The sequence below is a fragment of the Limulus polyphemus genome, unplaced genomic scaffold, assembly GCF_000517525.1.
Source record: "Limulus polyphemus unplaced genomic scaffold, Limulus_polyphemus-2.1.2 Scaffold4998, whole genome shotgun sequence".
NCBI classification, from domain to species: domain Eukaryota; kingdom Metazoa; phylum Arthropoda; class Merostomata; order Xiphosura; family Limulidae; genus Limulus; species Limulus polyphemus.
The window spans coordinates 51,117-57,417 of NW_013670608.1; the positions used below are offsets into that span (position 1 = coordinate 51,117).

The 6,301-nt window shown below is 32.3% G+C and overlaps 1 protein-coding gene across 8 annotated transcripts in view; it reads right to left on the reverse strand.

Annotated features, from left to right (window-relative positions):
* The window catches only part of LOC106471975 (zinc finger protein OZF-like), a 26,488-nt gene that overhangs the window by 14,447 nt on the left and 5,740 nt on the right, over positions 1–6,301 (reverse strand). For 5 of the 8 annotated variants that reach the window (XM_013932602.2, XM_022400584.1, XM_022400586.1 and 2 more), the window contains exon 2: positions 3,339–3,527. The gene's annotated coding sequence lies outside the window, so the exon portion shown is untranslated. The remainder of the gene's footprint in view (positions 1–3,338; positions 3,528–6,301) is intronic. The other 3 variants (XM_022400589.1, XM_022400587.1, XM_022400590.1) reach the window with 1 other exon arrangement.

Sequence of the window (6,301 nt, forward strand, 5' to 3'; positions counted from 1 at the left end):
AACGTCGAAACATGTAGTCGTCGACTTTTTGAAGGCCATAGATAGGCCTCAATAAAATGTTTTTAATTGTGTACCAGTTTAGCGTTGAATATTATTTATGATTTTAACTTTATACACAAGTGCCAAAATACTATAATTGTTGTTTATTACATGTAAGAAATGTTTTGAGAGGAAATAAATAAAGCAATAGTAATTACAGACAAGATACAGAACATATAAAAGATACAACTAAATTGGCAAACTGACCAAGTAGAATCACAAGAAAGTATTCAAAGTGAAGTTCAGTGAGAATACACTTGAAATGTTGATGTTCCTTCTAACATTGGGAACACCAACAATCCAAAAGTGGGATGAATAACATAGGTACAAATGTATTAATACACAGAGAAAACAAAGTTTCACTGGTTCTGCCCATTTGGAGTATTGTGTTCAGTCTTGGGTTTCTTACCTTAGGAAGGACATTGAACTGTTGGAAAGGGCTCAAAGGAAGGCTACGAGAATGGTGCCTGGGATGGAGGGGTTTTCATATAAGAAGAGTCAGATAGGATCCGATTGAGGTATTTAAGATTTTAAAGGGAATTCATACTTAATGTTGAAAATATGATTAGGGGACACAAATATACATTTTGGCAGGGTAGGAGTCATCTTCAGCTAAGCGAGTTTTATTTTTTTTAACAGGGTGGTTGGTCTTTGGAATTGATTGCCTTCTGATGTTGTGGAGGCAGTAAATTTAAGCGAGTTTAAGAGATAGCTTGATAACTATATGAATTATAAGGGCTGGCTTTGAGGTTGACTTTTTTTTTTATTTAATAGTTTTAGTTTAGAGGATGGGATAGCCTAGATGGACCAATAGGTCCCTTGTTGTCCCAAAACATTATGTTATGTTAACTGATAAAAATTACTATTTGCAATTTTCTCCATACAGACAGAGTACGTTCCATGTATGTTCAACAGTTTGAGTTAACAAATTTCCATTCCTAGCTGTGTATCCTACTTATAGATAAATACCCAGTTGTGTATTGTTTCACACTACATACATTATACATGAACAGTACCAAACAAGAGTTTTAAACTTTCTCAAATACAATTTTCCAGAGTAATACAGTTTTATGCTTGGAGAATGAATGAATACCAATGTTTCAATATGACTAATTTTTTATAAAAGTTTTTTAGAAAGTTAAAAATTCTGATAGCTTATATAATTTTCAGGTTGTTTTTAATATATTTCTTAAAAATAAAGTTAAATGCAAACTTTATCTCCATGATATTCAGTTATTCCACAAATAATAAAATTCATACATACACTTTAGAAACAAATTACTTCACTTCAGCTACTAGAAACAATTTATCAAACAGGTCAAGACACTGATCTGATAACACTGAGAGACTGAAATTATGAAACTGGCGTACTTAAGCATGAAACCAAAAACATCCACCATTACAAAATACATTTAGCTTGTATTCATTGTAAACTGATGGAATGACAGCATAAGTTCAATGAACTAGTTATTATTTATTCTTCTTTTTATATACATTTGTTTAAATAGCCCACAAATATCTGCCTTTATGCAGCTTGGATGGTCATGGCTAAAGGTGCCTTTTGGTGTAGACCATGTGCTGGATGCTAAGCATTGGAATCACTAACATGGACACCAAACCAGAGGTCATCCCACATAATGGTTACGAGTTCACGTAGTGAATCCAACCATGCATACAAACATGCTTGTCTCTGTAATGGGTCTAGTGTTTTATGTGTGTTATTGAACTATAGTACTTGTGATACTTAGCTGCCAGTGACTAAGAGGTTTGTTTTATGTTGTGCTCGAGAACAAGCCTTACTGATTGAGAAAGTGGCCATATAAGATTCACTCTGAAGTTTATCTGCTTGGAAACTAAGAAGATAAGTTGGTACAGAACACTGATCCGAAAATACTATTACATATTATTTTAACATTCTCATTCATTTGTTGATGAATACTTAACCTTGGTTTCTAGAAACTTATGTATCAAACACACAACATGACAGAGAACTGACAACACTAGGAAACTGATGTCCTGAATAGCATGCACAACACATTTATAACATTAATAACACCAAATGGGTGGCTGACACATTTATTTTAAAAAAATTTAGAGTGCTCAAGCGGGTAAAAATATTTTAATAATAATGCGTGTAACAATGGAATGAGATCTTATTTATATTTTTATGGTAAGGTCAGGCTTAAAAATAGTGTTGCGTTAGCGAGGTCACGTGACTAGTGTCACACCACGTTTCTAGAACTATCCTGTTCCTTCGGGAGTGCTCCAGCATTTGCTAAATTGGGGGTGGTCTGGTATATATAAGATGGTCACGGCGTGACGTGAGAAGGTGTGTAGGTAGTGAGTAATTGATCTGCAGTCAGAGAGCGCGAATGTTGAAATCAAGTGTATTGTAAAGTTATATTCAGAAAGAATAAACCAGTTTTATTAAGTAAGAACTTGTGTCGCTAAAGTTTCGTCGGAACGAAGTTACGGAAAGTTAATTAACAAACGGAGACGTAACAATAGTTTCATTTGCTGTAACCCTAAACTGATTTAAAATATGGGTGGGTAAGTAGGCAGGTAAACACTTTTTATTTTCAAATTGCTTCTTAAAAAAAAAGAAGAAATACCACTAGTTCCATGATCACTTAAAACATAATGCGTTCAACCACGATTACAATTACTATTAACATTTATTTATAAATACCAAATGAGGCCTAGAACTTTCCACATACTACAAGATATTATGATGTATTAATACTCGAGAAAAACTTAGAAGGTTCTAAAACATGATGCAATAATACAACAATCACCAATATACATTTGAACTACATGATGTATGATTTGTACAGTTACAACAAACCTGCAATAAACTATCACTTCTAAAAAAAATTAAGTTTAACACTCGCTATACTTAAATCAAAACAGTCATGTATATCTAACCACGTATATTTTAACCATAATACGGTGGTAAAAATTCTGAGGTCAACAAATTTTGTTAGATGTGTCAGTATATAGGAAGAAATTGGTGAAAATAATAATTTCCCAGGTCATAATATTAGAAAAATCTCCAAGTCGGTCTCAATTTCAAAAGGTTAGTTGAGTTACAGCAAACAGAAATATTTTTAAGCCTGGCCTAACAGAGTAAATATGTGAATAACAATGCATGAAACAAAGAAGCATGATCTTAGTTTTATTTTACTGGTAATACTTGAATAACAACACATGAAAAAAATAATCTTGGTTCACTTTTGCTGGTGTAATGTCTAAATAACAATGCATGAAATAGGACATTGATACTAGTTTGCTAGTAATACCTGAATAACAAGTATGAAACAATGGATTAGGACCTTGGTTCTATTTTGCTGGTAATAGCCAAGTAACAATGCACGGAATAATGGAACAGGATCTTCTTTCTATTTTTCTGGCTTTTGGAAGTTGATGTTATGATTAACAGTTGGGAGATGAAGGCATTTGGATCAAGAAACTAGAGATGAAGTGCCTTACTAAAGATATAAAAAGACAAAATTAGAGATAAATAAACTAAGTTGAAATTGACAAGTTGTAAGGTTAACAGAACTATAGGGAAGCTATGGATTTGGTTCAAAAATAAATGACAATATCAAAATGGCATATGAGGAACAGCTACCAAAAAATATCTTTATACACTTATTAGAGGTAAACAAAATGTTAAAAGTGATAGATTGGACCCCTAAAAGATGATGGCAAAGTTTTTGTTGGAGACTCTGAGATTTTAAATGTTTCCCTCCGTTTTTAGAAGTAAATATATTATCAATATTCTTGACTCTGGACATTCCAAGGAAAATATTACAATTGACCTGAATCATGGAGATATTAATCCATCAGTGATATCTGGAAAGACTGAGAGATTGAAAATGGATAATGCACATGGACAAGACATGGGTTTTAAAGGAGGTGAAAGATCAGACATGTGACCCTCACTTTCATTTTTCATAAGCTATTGAAGGTGAGCAGATGGCATAAAGATTGGAGAGTTGCTATTATTACTCCTATTTCTAAAGGAAAAGGGGTGATAAAGAATTATCTTGAAAATTATAGGCTAATTAGTCTTACTTCTGTTGTGAGAAACATTCAAGGGTCTTTATAAAATCATAGTTAAATGTGAAAGTCTAAACTACTTCAAAGTTAAATCTTGTTTTTTATCATTTTTTTTAGCATGTTACTTGTTATTTAGACAATAGAAATTGTGTGGACCTCCAGCCAAATTGGACCCTTGTTTCTGGAAAAGTGCCTCAGGAATTAGTGCTAGAACTTTTGATATTTTTTTACATTAGTAATATTAATAGAGGTAAAATTTTTAGTAAAGTCTGCTGATTATATTAAATCTTGGGTATTTTTTAGCTATACTGAGGAAGTTGAAGTACTAAAAAATGACTTGGATAAATTGGTAAGTTTGACAGATATTTGAAAATGTCCTTTATTTATAACAAGAGTAGTATGTACTCATAATTTGAACCACATATTTAAAATAGATGAAAGCCCACTCAACAGCTGAAGAAAATGATCTTGGCAGATTAATGGACAAGTTACTCAAACATTCAATATAGTGCTCTGTTTCTAGTAGTATAGCTATATGTTTACAGTCCTACTGAGTAAAAGTAAAAAAAGGTAATTATCTCTATAAAATATTAGTTACATCTCACTTGGAATGCTATGTACAGTTACAATCTCTATGTAAGAAAATGTTAACTTATTAAAAAGGGTTGAGAGGAAGAATACTAGGATGAATCTGGGAAAGAAAAGTAATCTTACATGGAAAATCAACATGTGATCTTATTAAAGATTATTAGAGTTTCTGAGGGATCAGTATGATAAAGGCCCAGGTTTTTTGTGCTGTATTCTGAAAACAAGTTGACAAAGATTGGCTAATTCTATTTTTTTTTCTAAGAAGGTAATTGGCCTATGGAATGAGTCATCATCAGCTGTATAAATGAGCAGTTTTTAAAAAGGATATCATCGATTTCCAGAAACAATAAAAAATATGTTTAAATTATTACTTTGCTCAAGGATGAGTGTGCAAAGACAACTTTGGAGGACCAAATGGTCTCTTGTTTTTTATATTACCTTATTAGTAGTAACAAGCACTAAAATAACAAAAACAACTAATATGGCAGTATACAAATTGCAGAAAAGCTACATTACCTCAGCAAATTATTTTAGATACATATAGATGTTTATAAGTCCTAGTTCAACCACCTAAGCATCACATTTACACTACTGTACAAACCCATACATACATTAGTCCAGTCCTATCGAGAGTAACATGAAACTCAGGTTACTATTCAATGTAATTTGTTGTAATACACATAATCAACAAGTCAGTTTAATGACTGAACAATAAACACCTACAAAAATTCTTCTTAATATACATTTTAAATTTAAATACCATATTGGCCCGATTATAGAGCAATTTCAAATATAAAGCAACCATCATTTTCAGAAACAATGGGTAAGAAAAAAAGTTGAGTGTCATAACATTCTTTTTTTTTTGGGCCGGAAAATCAATATTATAACTGAACAGCCTGCAGGTGGATTAGATTCAAGAATTTATGATGACCTTGAGTGAACATCCGGCATGCATGCACAGACAGATGCTTCCTGGACATTCAGGAATGCAACAGGTTAGAGTAGGGGGAAAGGGTTTGTGTTTGGCCACAATTATTAGGTGACTATGAGTTTTAGAGCCTATTATTAATAAAAAAACATTGTCTTATAATTGGGCCAATACAGCAATTATTTTAAATGCAAGGTACTGTATACATACATTTGAGAAATATTTAAGAATGCTAAAATATGGTACAGGTAAAGTCATAATTGTGAAATACTTCATAAGTAAATATGTTACAAACATTTACAATGCATCCCACTAACTTATTACTGTTAGTAGTATAAAAAAATATAACAGTGGCGTAGCAAGGGTTCTCAGCACCAGGGGGGCAAAGACACTTTTGGCACACCCACCTCTGAAATGTTTTGATTATTTGTTTTGTGACTCATTACCCATTTAATGACAATAACATAAAGAATTAATTACCGCCTTACACAGGCCTAAAATAAAGTCACAATATAACATCTCACGATATCACAACTGTAAACCTGGAACTAATGAGGTATAGCCTACTAGGTGTACTTACATAATTTGTAAACTATTTTGATATTTATTTCATCCAGTATTGTTCAAAGTCACATAGCTAGAGTAATCTTTCAAGCATGCAGAATAAATTTCTGTTATATCCCT